Source organism: Canis aureus, chromosome 18 (genome assembly GCF_053574225.1).
Source record: "Canis aureus isolate CA01 chromosome 18, VMU_Caureus_v.1.0, whole genome shotgun sequence".
Lineage (NCBI taxonomy): Eukaryota > Metazoa > Chordata > Mammalia > Carnivora > Canidae > Canis > Canis aureus.
In genome coordinates, this window is record NC_135628.1 from 21,675,829 (window position 1) to 21,688,596 (window position 12,768).

A 12,768-nucleotide genomic window follows, 5' to 3' on the forward strand; every position below is an offset into this window, starting at 1 on the left:
TCATCACATCATATACCAGGACCCGGTGTAGCCTGCTGGCTGAGAGCATGGGTTCTGAGGCCTGGAGCCTGGATTCCCATCCTGCCCCTACCACTTATAAATGATGTGAGCGGAGCACCTTACATATGGTCTCAGGGTCTGAGCTCCTCCACGTGTCCTCAGGTGGGAAATCTGCCGCTTTTGTTCGGGGTCATCCCTGGAGGGTGCTCTGAGCGGTGCTTGCCTGTGGCAACCCCCATCAGTGTCCACGGTCAGTGCTGTGTTACTCAGCAATCTATGTATAGCCTTGAATGTCTCCGGCCCTGACCTTCAAGTTCCTCATCAGGTCACCCTCACTCCCAACCTGGTTTCTGAATCTCAGCCCTTCATTATGCCAGCCCCACCTCTCCCGCTCAGCCTGGATTCCACATTGCACTCGTTCTCTCCTCTTCCCCGTTGTTCTTACTTATTGTATCCACTCAGCCCTGGAGTGTCTTCTTCCTTCATTCTCTAGGTCCTTCCAAACTGAACCCCAACCCTGCTGAGGCTCCATCATCTCCCGCGTGGCTCCTCCCACTCCATCCCATCTCTCCCTTCTCTGCAGGCCTGTGGAGCTTATCTCGTGGCACACACATGAGTCCTGTTGATTGGAAGCCAGCCATCCATTTTCTTGCCTCTTTCAAGGACCTTCTGAGAAAGAACATTGGTCCTGCAATTGTCAACTTTCGCTGAGCCTTTATCTCCATTCTTGTTTTTCCAGGTGCAGCCTGGCCTTGGAAAAATCCCTACTTAGCTCAAGGGTGGAAGGCAGAGTTTCATTCATTCATTCCACAAATATTTATAGAGCACAAATGAAATGCTTGGTATAGAAGCAAGCAAATATCATTCCTTCCCCACAGGAGTTCACGGCTTACAGAGTTGATGCTGGAATATACATTAATTTATAATGCAGCACTGTGGGCAAGAGGGTATTGTAGCCTGGCTTATCAGGATGAACACAGCTTTGGATACAGCCTTGGTGGGGTTTGAATACTGGTTTTGTGACTAACAGGCAGGTTGGTTGACCTCTTAGAGACTCTGTTTCCTCATCTATAAAATGGAGTGATAACCCACACTTCCCAGAGTTAATATTTTCTATTTCTTTAATTTCTATTGGTCTCGGGCTTCAGCTCTGCTGGTTAGCCCGGGGTGGGTGGGTGAAGTGGAAGAGTAGGTTGCTTAAACTTGACAATGATGGTATCTTTGTTTCTTCCTGCGCTTGGGTCTCAGTGTGAAAGAGCTGTTGCTGGGACAGATGCTCAGTTTGTCAGGGTCTCTACCCTCATCCTCATTTCAAAATGATGTCTAGGTCTAGTGCAGTGTTTCTAATTCTGCAGTGATTTTTTTCTCCCAAAAATGTGTGACAAGATCTGCAGATACTTTTGCATATCATGAGAGCAGTGGGGAAACTACTGGCATCTAGTGGGTAGAAGTCACCGAAACTGCTACTTATCCTAAAATGAACACAACAGAGTCCTTCAATAAAAAAAAAAAAAATTATTAGACTTGGGGGCAGCTAGATGGCTCAGTCAGTTAAGCGTCAGACTCTTGATTTCAGCTCAGGTCATAATCTCAGGGTCATGAGATCCAGCTCCATGCTCAGTGTGGAGTCTGCATAAGATTCTCGCTCTCCCTTTCCCTCCTCTACCCCTTCCCCCCTGCTCATGCATGCTCTCTTTCTCTCTCTCTCCCTCAATAAATAAAATCTTGAAAAAAAATTATGAGGCCTAGATGGCAATGTCACTGAGTTTCAACTTTGGCCTAGTGGAAAGAGTACAATAAGTCATGACTTGCTGATTCTGTGGCTTCAGAGACAATGCAGCTTTTCTCAGCCTTGACCCCAACCCCAACCCCAACTTTAACTTGAGCCCTAAACCTAATGCCAAACTCAACCCTGACGCTAATGCTGACACTACACTCAAATATAACCCTAATCGTACCCCAAACCTAGCCCCAATCCCAACACTAACCCGAACCATAAACTTAACGCCAACCTCAACCCCAACAGCAGCCCTAATTCTAACTCCAACCCAGTTCTAACCCTAGCTCCAACCCCAGTCCAACCCTAACCCTAAACCTAAGGTCAACACTAACTCCAACCCTAACTGGCTGGGCCTGCTGCTCTTTGAGCTCTCCATCTTGGCTCTCACTGGCTCTGCAGACCTGTTTTAATTTCAACTTTGACCTTGAATTGACCTCTCTCATAGAGTTGACTTGTCCCTTAGCAACTCATCTCAGTGGCAAGTGTATACCCTCTACTCCCCAACCCCACACAGGAACCAAAGGAGGTGCAGAAGCACTGACTCAGGACCCTTGTCTGTCTAGCTAGGCTTCCATTTTTGCTCTGCGGTGCCTACGCTGTACTGGCACCATGTTACCAGTGATGGGAGTCGCTTCCTGGAGTCCCCTGAGAATAGTGGAGTAATAAAGTTTTCTAGCCCAGCTTCCCCCCACTCTTTCTAAAGCCAGCTCCACCCCATGCCAGGATTTCTGTCCAAAGTGGGAGGAGGGGCAGGACCGGTGGGTCTGACTATTTGTTCCCTAGACTTCTGTTCCATCGACTTTCTTTCTGAGCCAGAAGCCTTTCTTTTACTTCCCCATCTTGTGTGGCACATCAGCCTCCTTGGGTCGTATTCTTGTTTTTCCTGGATGGCATTTCTTTTCCCACTTTCCCAGAGCTATGGAATGTCTGCAGGGAATGCGATGTGAGAATTGAATTAAAAAAAATCACACCATTAATAATTTCAAAACATTATTCTTGTTATGTAGCATAGAGGGCATAGATTCTTCTAGACATTCTAGGATAGGCCTAGAACATGTACCCTCCACCTTCCATGAGTGTTAGCTTTCCCCTGGCTATGGGAACAGAGTTAAGGGAGTGACAGAATAGCAGCTTCCCAACACATGCCTGGTAACGATCATTCCTGGATTTCTCCTGGAAACTTATTTTAACTTCCCTGAGTTAGGAAGGTGCCCTCTAATGAAGTCACCTGCCTCATTCCTAGACTTCGGGAAGGAGTAGGGCAGGTCAACACCTGCGCACTGTTTGCCTGGTTTATCTTGTTTTCTATGGGAGAAGTTGCAGCTTTTCACTCTTAATAAAGAGTTTTAACTGCAGTCACCTCATGGCAGGGGTTGAAACTTTGACCCTGTGCTTTATTTAACAACCGTGCTTTACGCTGCACATGCCAACTTATCTTTGGGAAATGTGTTCCAAGAAATCAATTGTACTAATCTTACTGTGGACTCCTGAAATCTTCAAATAAGAAAAGATACATAAATACATATGTCATATAATAACAATAACATATCTTAACACACTTATATTCCATTATAATTTCTGATTTCTGTAATTATGATTTGTCAAATTTATTTTTCATTATATAAGTGGCAAAATGCAGTTGAATGTTATCAAGCATAAAGGAAAAATAATGTTTTCCTTCAATAAATCATTTAAAGAAAAACTTTAGGACTTTGCATTCTTTTAATGGTTTTTATAATTTAAAACCGCTTATATTGCTTTATCTTTATGAGGGTGATTTAAAAAAGCATAACTGTTCATTTTTATCAATTATAATTTTATGAACATCAGAAATACAAACTTGCAAACTTGTGTTCATGTTTATATGTCAACATCCGTAAGGGCCAGCAGATGTTCTGTGATCAATAATGCACAATTTATATACATTATCCTGAAGTGTCCTTGGCTGGAAATGTTGGTTGGCAATATCCAAATCATGGCGGAATATGAATAATGATAATCAACAAGAAGGGTACCATCAATCTGGCCATTGTGGCAAGTTTTATTTCAGCAGGGGAAGTAAAGTAGCTATTGATTTGAATTAAGTTTGGTAAGCCCAACCATGATTTTAAATAGACTAGTGGCTCCAGTTGGGAGTTTAATGGGGCTGAGATTAACCTTGGTGTTTCTAGGGATATACAATTGCTAACGATCTTGCATTATTTTGCAGTTTGATCCTTAAGTAAATTTAGACCCAATAAAATGTTCAAACTATATTTGCATTTGCAATTAGTAAACAAAATATGCCAGACTGTTTTTTTGATGCCTCGTAATCTCAACCAAGAATAGGGACTAACGTAATGTGTTAAATATCTTGAATTGGGGTTGCTGTTTCATCTTATGGCAATGGTTCCCAGCCCTGACTGGGAATTAGAATCACCTGGAGAACTTAAAAAAAGAATAAGGGACGCCTGGGTGGCTCAGTGGTTGAGGATCTGCCTTTGGCTCAGGGCGTGATCCCAGAGTCCTGGGATCAAGTCCTGCATCAGGCTCCCCAAAAGGAGCTGCTTTTCCTTCTGCCTGTGTCTCTGCCTATATCTCTCTGTCTCTCATGAATAAATACATAAAATCTTAAAAAAAAAAAAAAAAAACAGCATCAAAACCCCACCAGACCAATTGAATCATCTCTCTGGGGATGGGACCTTGGCATCAAATATTAAAAATATATATATACAAGGTATTTTTTTAGAGAGGGGGAGAGGGTCAGGAGGAGAGGGTGAGAGAGTCTTAAGCAGACTCTATGTCAAGTGTGGAGCCAGACACAGGGCTCAATCCCATGACCCTGAGATCATGACCTGAGCCAAAATCAAGTGTCGGATGCTTAACCCGCTGAGCCACGCATGTGGCCCCAACCAGATCCACCAAATCTGACTTCTGCATTGTGATAGGGTACCCAGGGGGATTCTGGGCACATCTAAAGCAGGTCAGTGGGTCCCTTTGAGCCTTACTTTTCATGTCTTTGCAAGAAAGATCCTAATATCTCCTCCTCTTCCCCCTAAGGTATTTGGATCAAATGCATGATATGTGAGCATTTTTCATAAAGTATATTTTTATTGTGGTAAAATATGCCTAACATAAAATTGATCATTTTAACCAGTTCTAAGTGTACGGTACAATGGCATTAAGAACATCCATGTTGTTATACAACCATCACTACCATCCATCTCTAGAGCCTTTCGTCCTCCCAAACTGGAACTCTAGTGCTCTTTACATGGTAACTCCCTACTCTCTCCTCCTCTCAGCCACTGGCAACCACCACCCTATTTTCAGTCTTTATGAGTTTGACTACTTTAGGTACCTCACAGTAGTAGAATCATACTATATTTGTCCTTTTGTGACTGGCTTATTCAGCATGATGTCCTCAGTGTTCCTCTAGGTAATAGCATGGGTAAGAATTTCATTCTTTTTAGGACTGAATACTATTCCATTGTATGGCTCTGCCACATTTTGCTTATTCATTCATCTGCTGGTGGACGTTTGAGTTCTATCTTTGGCTATTGTGAATAATGTTGCTATGAACATGGGTGTACAAATATCTTTTTGAGCCCCTGCTTTTGATTTTTGGGGGGATAGCTGGATCACCTGGTAATTCTGTTTATAATTTTTTTGGGGGACTGCTATACTGTTTTCCAAAGCAGCTGCACCATTTTACATTCCCACCAGCACTACCCAAGGATTCCAATTTCTCCACATTTTCTCCACAGCTATATGCATGGTTTATTTTTTTTTCTTTTTCTTTTTAATAGAATAGCCATCCTAATGAGTGTGAAGTGGTATCTCATTATAGGTTTGACTTGCATTGCTCAATTGTTAGTGGTGTGGAGTATCTTTTCAGTGCTTTTTGGCTATAGAGTATTTCATATCATGTATACTGTTGCAATTTTGAGATTATTATACTGAATTTGTAACATACTGACTACTTTGTTCAAGAAATGTTACAGATTTTCCATCATCTATTTTTAGGAGTAAATTAGCCAAATTTTCTTCTGGAGACTGAGTGAGTTGTAAATGCTGTCTGAGAGTTGAATCATGCAGCCCAAAATACCTTAATGTTTGGCTTAATTTCTTCATCCATAAAGTGGAGGAAATAATCCTACCTTGTAGCATTGTTTTGAGGGTTCAGTGAGATAATATGTGTAAAATGCTTCGTGAGTAAGCAAGAGGCATTATTTGTTCTTCTTGTACACAGTGGGCAGATTGATAAACCTTTGTCTAGCGAAGAGATGGGGACCCTCAGGCATGCAGAATGTGCAAGATGATGAGCAGCAGAGGAAGGAGAAGGGAGGATACGTTGAGGCCACCAAGCCAGTGATGAGCTGTGTGCAGCATGCTTGGTGGATTTGTTCACAAGAGTGGGAAGCAGAGAGAGGTAAGACTGGGAGGGCAGGTTGAGACCAGGTGGCAGGGGAATGGAGGGGAATCCACCAAGAAGTGGCTTTTGAAGGTAATGGGGAACCACGAAGGCTCTGTGTTGGGAGGGACACGATCAAAGCTGTCCTGTGTTTATTGTTCCTCCCAGGTAGGCATGACCCTCAAACCATAATAGCAGCACCCCATAGCTGAGGCTTTGATCTGGACTATTACCGCTGTTTACCTTTTGGGGAGTACCCTGGATATTTACAAAGTGCCGTGTAGTCAGTTTCATTAGTTAAGAGATAAGATTAATTAGATTTTTGAGGCAAGCAGGGGACTGGACTTGGCTTTCAAAAAACAGGCATTGAAGGAAGCAGTGCTGGAGCTCAGGGGCTGGTTCTCTCCGCAAATCTGAGGTGTGACCTCCTCCCTAATATTTTTAGCATGCAGGACACTGTACCAAGAGTTTTCCCAAAGGGATAAACCTGCCTTCAAGAAGATTATAATCTTATCCACAAGGGATGGGAGTGCTGCATTCATACAGAATGGAGCATTTTCAAATATATACTGTGTGGTACTTGTGGAAAGTGCTGGGTTGTGAAGGAGGGAGGTGGTATGAGAGACACTGTGTTCTTTCCACCACATTTTAGTAGAATCAGCAAAGAATGGCAGTTTATAACAAATTGTCCAACTTTCTTCAGTTTTTAATGAAAATAGTACAAATATTACTGGTAAATTTCTGCGACTTTAAGTACAACATATCAACCTTAGATGGGAGAGCAAAAAATATGTAAAGTATTGGTGTTTCCATGAAGCAGACTAATCATTTAAAGAGAAAGGCTTTGTCCTAAGGAATGGCTTTTAGTGGCCCTTGGTAAATAAAACCTTCATTTGATTTCTAAATATACGTTTGAATTTATAAATTGTACTTTTCTTACCAAGAAACCTTGTTCAGCTTATATTTTATATAATATGATTCTGTAACTAAGGTGTTAGAAATGGTTATCTTAGCCAAATAAATGATTTTAATTCAGGTGCCAATGGGATAACGAAAAAATTTTGCTAACTTTCCTTCACTGCTGTGGAGAACTCTGGTCTTCAGTTTTATAGGATATCCCACAGGTATCCACATGCCAAAGGATGGCCAGTGGAGTGATTCATTCAAGGATCATTTCTACAAAAGGCACATTTTGAGTATGAAACTTACACTCCAGTAGAGATCACTCAGGCTTCAGTTAGATAAACAGAAACCATTGTGGGTATTTCAAATAGGAAAGGATTTAACAGAAGGAATTTGATGTTCGTAAAAAGAAATACAAAAATCTTGAGGTTGCAAATGAAGTCAGAGGAGGCACCTGTTAGCTTTCAGGTTCGCCACTGTTGTCTCATTACAAGAAATTGCTGCTACCCCCAGATCAGGAAAATTATAGGCAACTGCTGCCCATGGTCACAGCTGGTCATAGCCATCCTGCAGCACCCAGGCTGGTAACTAGAAAGGGAGAACTTAGAAGTTGCTGGGAAATGTCACTTTTGCTAAAGCCTGAACTTCCAAATCTTGCACAAGGTTTTATATATATATATATATATCATATATATATATATGATATATATATATATCAGAATTGATTTCTTATCAAGAACTGTGAATGCAATGGAGTCTAGGACATGTAATCACTGGCCTTCTAGTCCTGGAATATATGGGTAAACATTGAAAGGGGTGAGTGTGAATGCTGGTGGCCAGAAAATAAGTGCTAAAAGAGGTATGGAGTGTCATTCCCATTTTTTAAATGAGGAAACTGAGGCATGGAAGCCAGTATGTTGCCCAAAGACTCAAAACTCTTATCTGGTTTCAAAACTAGAGGTTTTTAGCAATTATATGGTAAGTATCTATCACAAGGCATATAGCTCCAAAACCTAATTTGCTTGCTTGGCTTTAACCCTCATCAGCTCACATTCTTTTAAGCTATATAATTCAAAACAGACCGTTACAAAAGGATTATTTTGGCAACTTATTTAGTGGTATTTCCAAATTTGCTAACCTTTTCAACTCCTTCCAGAAAATGTGATCTGGGTAGCTCTTGCAATTATGGTAAGCTCCTTAGATACCGACTCTCGGTTTGGTGATATTTTAGGGAATGGGGTGAAGAATTATTTGTGCTACAACTCCTAAGTCCATGCTTAATGTCAAATTATAGTATAAACAGTATCTATGAAATCTCTAAAACACGTCCAATTTTCCTTATTCTTTGAGTTCCTTATTGACCTTGGCTTAGGATGAAGTTATAAGCAAAGGAATAAAATTGGCATTTAGTGACTATGACCCCCGCCCCCAAGCCAAGGCCTAAGTAGAAAGAATGTATATTCAGTATAATTCTTACATTCATCCACTAACAAAAATTAATTACTATGTACCTTGCTGGATTCATTTATTCATTCCTCATGTATTCTTTGTGTTATGTACTGGTTATTCTCCATTTGCTCACCCTCCCCTTCCTCTCCACGTTCACACAAGTCCATTCTCCTTCCATTCTCTGCTCTGCTCTGTTCGCAGGAAGCTGACTCCTGCGTTACCATGGTGCCCCACTTGCTGGGTTTCATTTGAGTTTGGTTCATGGGAAGAACCAGCAGTCAACTGAAAGACAAGAGAAGCGAGACATGGCAGTGTTTCCTCTCTGCTCCCTTCCTTTGTGCACCTCATTTCTGACCACAGACATGTGCTTCAGGGGGCCCAATGCCCTACAGCTTCCACTGTCACTGTGTTCCAGTGACATTATTATCTCCCCTTGTCCCTTCAGCCCTAGCATGACAATAGCTTCCCACTCTTGCTGGTCCCCGGGTGCCTCACCATCCCTCGTTTATTCCAGTAATCCTCCCCTCACTTCTGTAAAGAGTCCCTTCATTGCCTTGTCTTTAAACCATCTAGATTATAAAAATAAATAAATAAATAAACCATCTAGATTATCAACTGCTGATTCTCCTATAAGGCCACCAGAATCACCTGTTGATCAAACAAAGCTGAGTCTATTATTTACTATGGTGAGGAAAAGCATCACCTTAGTGAGGTGTTAGTAGTATCTCAGGATAATATTCATAGAGTTCTAAGGTGGGTCTTTAAATTCTGGAATCCATTAAAATTGGGCACAATGTGTGATAAAATGGCTTACTTAGGGTCAGTGGATACATCAGACAGGAGAGTTGCAAAATGGGACTCAATGAATAAATGGTTATTTGAGAGGTAAGCAGATTTGCCCAGTCAAGTGGCCTACTGTCCTGAGAGGTGAGCTGTTTGTCCAGATGAACAACCTATTGTCCTGAGAAGACAATTGGCCCAGCACTGTATTGTTCAGATACATGAGTATTGGAAGATCTTATTGGTTTAAGACCTTATCTTTCTGGGTTATAATTCCCCCAAATGAAAATAAAGTCCTATGATACAGACCTAATGATTAAGCCATGGGGCTTCAGGCATCTGACTGACAATATAGTGCCCACTTGTGGTCATCCTTCAGCCCAAGCTGGAGGACAGACCATTGTCTTCCAGGGGCACTGTCAATCCAGATCTCCACACCACTTGAGTTCTGATTGTGCACCAGGTTTCTGAGGGTGGTTATTTTAACCTATCCAGATGCCAGGTTTTCTCATTCTTATTGCTAGGTGATCATTTGTTAGCTCATTTGATGAGACAGTGGCTGCACAGCAGCAGTAAAGTTTCTGGAGGTCATACATGTAAACATGGCAACACAGACAAACACTAAAAGAAGGATTATATTCAGAGTTTGTAGTATACTTCTGTGCCAGGAGCCAAGAGTGCCCAAATTAAACTAGGAGAACAGACTTGTCTCTTGTCTGAAGAACCCTCAGAACCAGGTATGAGGTTATTAGCCAAATCACCTCATTGTATGTTTTTGTTTTATTTTGTTTTGTTTACTTTCTAGATCCTAGAGAGTTCTGTGGGGATGTAAGGACAACATTCTGCTACTAATATATATAGCCCCTATATGATATCTACAGTAGCTCTACTTGGCAGATGATGGGAGACAAGCTGGTTGGAGTGAAGTGTTTTGCTGGCTTAAGTCAGAAATAGAAGGGGCTTCTCATTGTTATATGTTTACCTTGAACTCACCTTGGTCAAATCATTTATCACAATGTCCTCTGATTTTCCTGTTTTTAAGATGAGAGAGGTCATATTGTGTGTGTGTGTGTGTGTGTGTGTGTGTGTGTGTGTTTTCCAAACTGGGCTGTGATCCATTAATGGGTGGTAAAATCAATAAGGTGGGTCACAACCAATTTTTAAAAAATTAAATAGAATAGAACATAAATATCATATGACCTCACCTAGTAAGGGTGAATATTCTCTTGTGAAAGTATTTATGGTAGGCTAGGAGAATCAAGTTTACAAAACACTGGATTAGATAATCTCTAAGGGCTATTCATTTGTTTGATTCTCCAATTCCCATAATGAATGTGTTTCACATGCTTGCTGCATAGTATAAGCTTCTACATGCTTCTGAACAATGCTCTGCATGTAAGTAGAAAAGATAAATAGTCCTGTGATTTGAAAGGTCCAGGTTATGAGGAATTGAGATGCCTCAGCAGACTGACCCCTCCAGTTGTTCACCAGAGAACTCCTATTTTTAAATATTTGGTGTGATTAAAAACAACCAATATGAACATAAACAATTTTATTTTTAAAAGTTTCCAAATTTTGGGGATTCCTGGGTGGCGCAGCGGTTTGGCGCCTGCCTTTGGCCCAGGGCGCGATCCTGGAGACCCGGGATCGAATCCCACATCGGGCTCCCGGTGCATGGAGCCTGCTTCTCCCTCTGCCTGTGTACACTCTGCCTCTCTCTCTGTATGTGACTATCATAAAAAAAAAAAAAAGTTTCCAAATTTTAAGCATGTTTACTTCCTTTTGAATTCTCTTCTGATCACTGTTCATGTGTGTTTAAAAAGAACATGTATTTATGTTCAGGGTCACAACACTTCCTTCCTTCCTTCCTTCCTTCCTTCCTTCCTTCCTTCCTTCCTTCCTTCCTTCCTTCTTTCTTCCTATCTTCTTTCTTTCATTCTTTTTTCTTTTTTTCTTTCTTTCTTTCTTCTTTCTTTCTTTCTTTCTTTCTTTCTTTCTTTCTTTCTTTCTTTCTTTCTTCTTTCTTGATTTTATTGATTTATTTGAGAGAGAGAGAGAGAGAGCATGATTGGGGGTAAGGGCACAGAGGCTCAGATAGTGAATTTCCCTGTTTATGTACCATAGGTAGCAAAACTTGGATCTTCTGACTACTCAATCCTAGCTGCTTCAGAAGTTTCAGGAGATGAAGATCCCGCAGACACCAGAAATGCAGAAGACACAGGAGAATATGAAAGATATGCAATCCAGAAAGTTCAGGGGGAAGTCAGGGAGTAGGCCATTTTTCAAGGTCAAAGTGGGAGAGGAGGTTGAGATCTCTCAAGCCAGGAAGTAAGGCTAGTAGAGGTAAGGTAACCACCAGTGCTTAGGGAATGAGTTCGGGGACTAGAAGCCACCCCTATATTGACAGGAGCTGGGGTCAAGGCATGAACACCCCCAAATCTGCAGGGAAGCTGAGAGGTCAAGGAAGGAAAGGTGAATCCTTCTGCTATATGGTTCTGACTCAGAGACAAAAGCAAAGAAATTTCCAGCTGGGGAGCAGGGAGCACATTTCTTCTATCATATAAAGTTGCCAGATAAAATACAAGATACCCATCCATTAAGTTTGACTTTCAGATAGATCACAAATAATTTTTAGTATAAGTATGTCTTGTGCAATATTGTAAAATATTATGTACTACATATATACAGGCAAATAACAAACAATTATTTGTGGCTTATCTGAAATTCAAATTTAAATGGTCATCTGGTGTTTTTATTTCCTAAATCTTGCAACTCTTCTATCACAGCCAGAATAGTTAGAAATATGATTAGCCTCCAGGGTGATCGAGGTTCAAAATCAGGTGTTTTGGAGCCATGTAGCTCCTTCTTGCATCCTGACACCATACACATTTGCACACAAGAAGCATACAAACCATTGCTGGAGCTTCACCTTCCCATATGAATAAATAGGTCGTAGTTTTATAAAGGACTCAGTTATTAACACGATCTTGAGGCTGAGTGTTCAGACTTCTTAATGCAGCCCTGTAAGTTTCCAGGAGCGTGAAAGTTCATTAACTGGTTACAGAGCCTGTGCATGGGGAAAAATTGTTCCCAGTGTGGAAAGGCCAGGGGATGATCAAAGCCTTGCAGGACAAACACTTCCTGCCTCCAGCAAGCAGCAGCTGCTGTACCCGTTCGGGACAGAAAACTGGCTTGCCTTTTGTTGGCACATAGTTCCATCGATGTAAAAACATGCGTTTTAAAAAGGAGAGATAGTAGTTTGCTCCAAGGTATTTCTATGCTCTGTTGAGTTAGTTCTAATTATTTTAAGGAAAATATGCAGAAATTTGAAGTTGGAAAGTAAGCACAAGAGTTGCTACTCCTATTGGAGATGCTGAACCAGAATGCTTCTTGCAGCATTGTTTGTGGAGGTAAAAAAACAAAAACAAACAACAAAACAAAACAAAACAAAACAAAAAAAACAAGG

The 12,768-nt window shown here is 41.3% G+C and overlaps 2 long non-coding RNA genes across 2 annotated transcripts in view; one reads left to right on the forward strand and one right to left on the reverse strand.

Annotated features, from left to right (window-relative positions):
* Positions 1–837: 837 nt before the first annotated feature.
* On the reverse strand, positions 838–9,772 carry LOC144288294 (uncharacterized). The gene is made up of 3 exons (XR_013356254.1): positions 9,612–9,772; positions 8,585–8,804; positions 838–2,707 (listed from the first exon to the last, which is right to left on the reverse strand). It is a non-coding gene; the product is annotated as an uncharacterized LOC144288294 (long non-coding RNA).
* Positions 9,773–9,917: 145 nt separating this feature from the next.
* LOC144288728 (uncharacterized) overlaps positions 9,918–12,768 on the forward strand; it is an 87,517-nt gene continuing 84,666 nt past the window's right edge. Inside the window, exon 1 of the long non-coding RNA XR_013356711.1 lies at positions 9,918–10,039. This is a non-coding gene — a long non-coding RNA (uncharacterized LOC144288728). The remainder of the gene's footprint in view (positions 10,040–12,768) is intronic.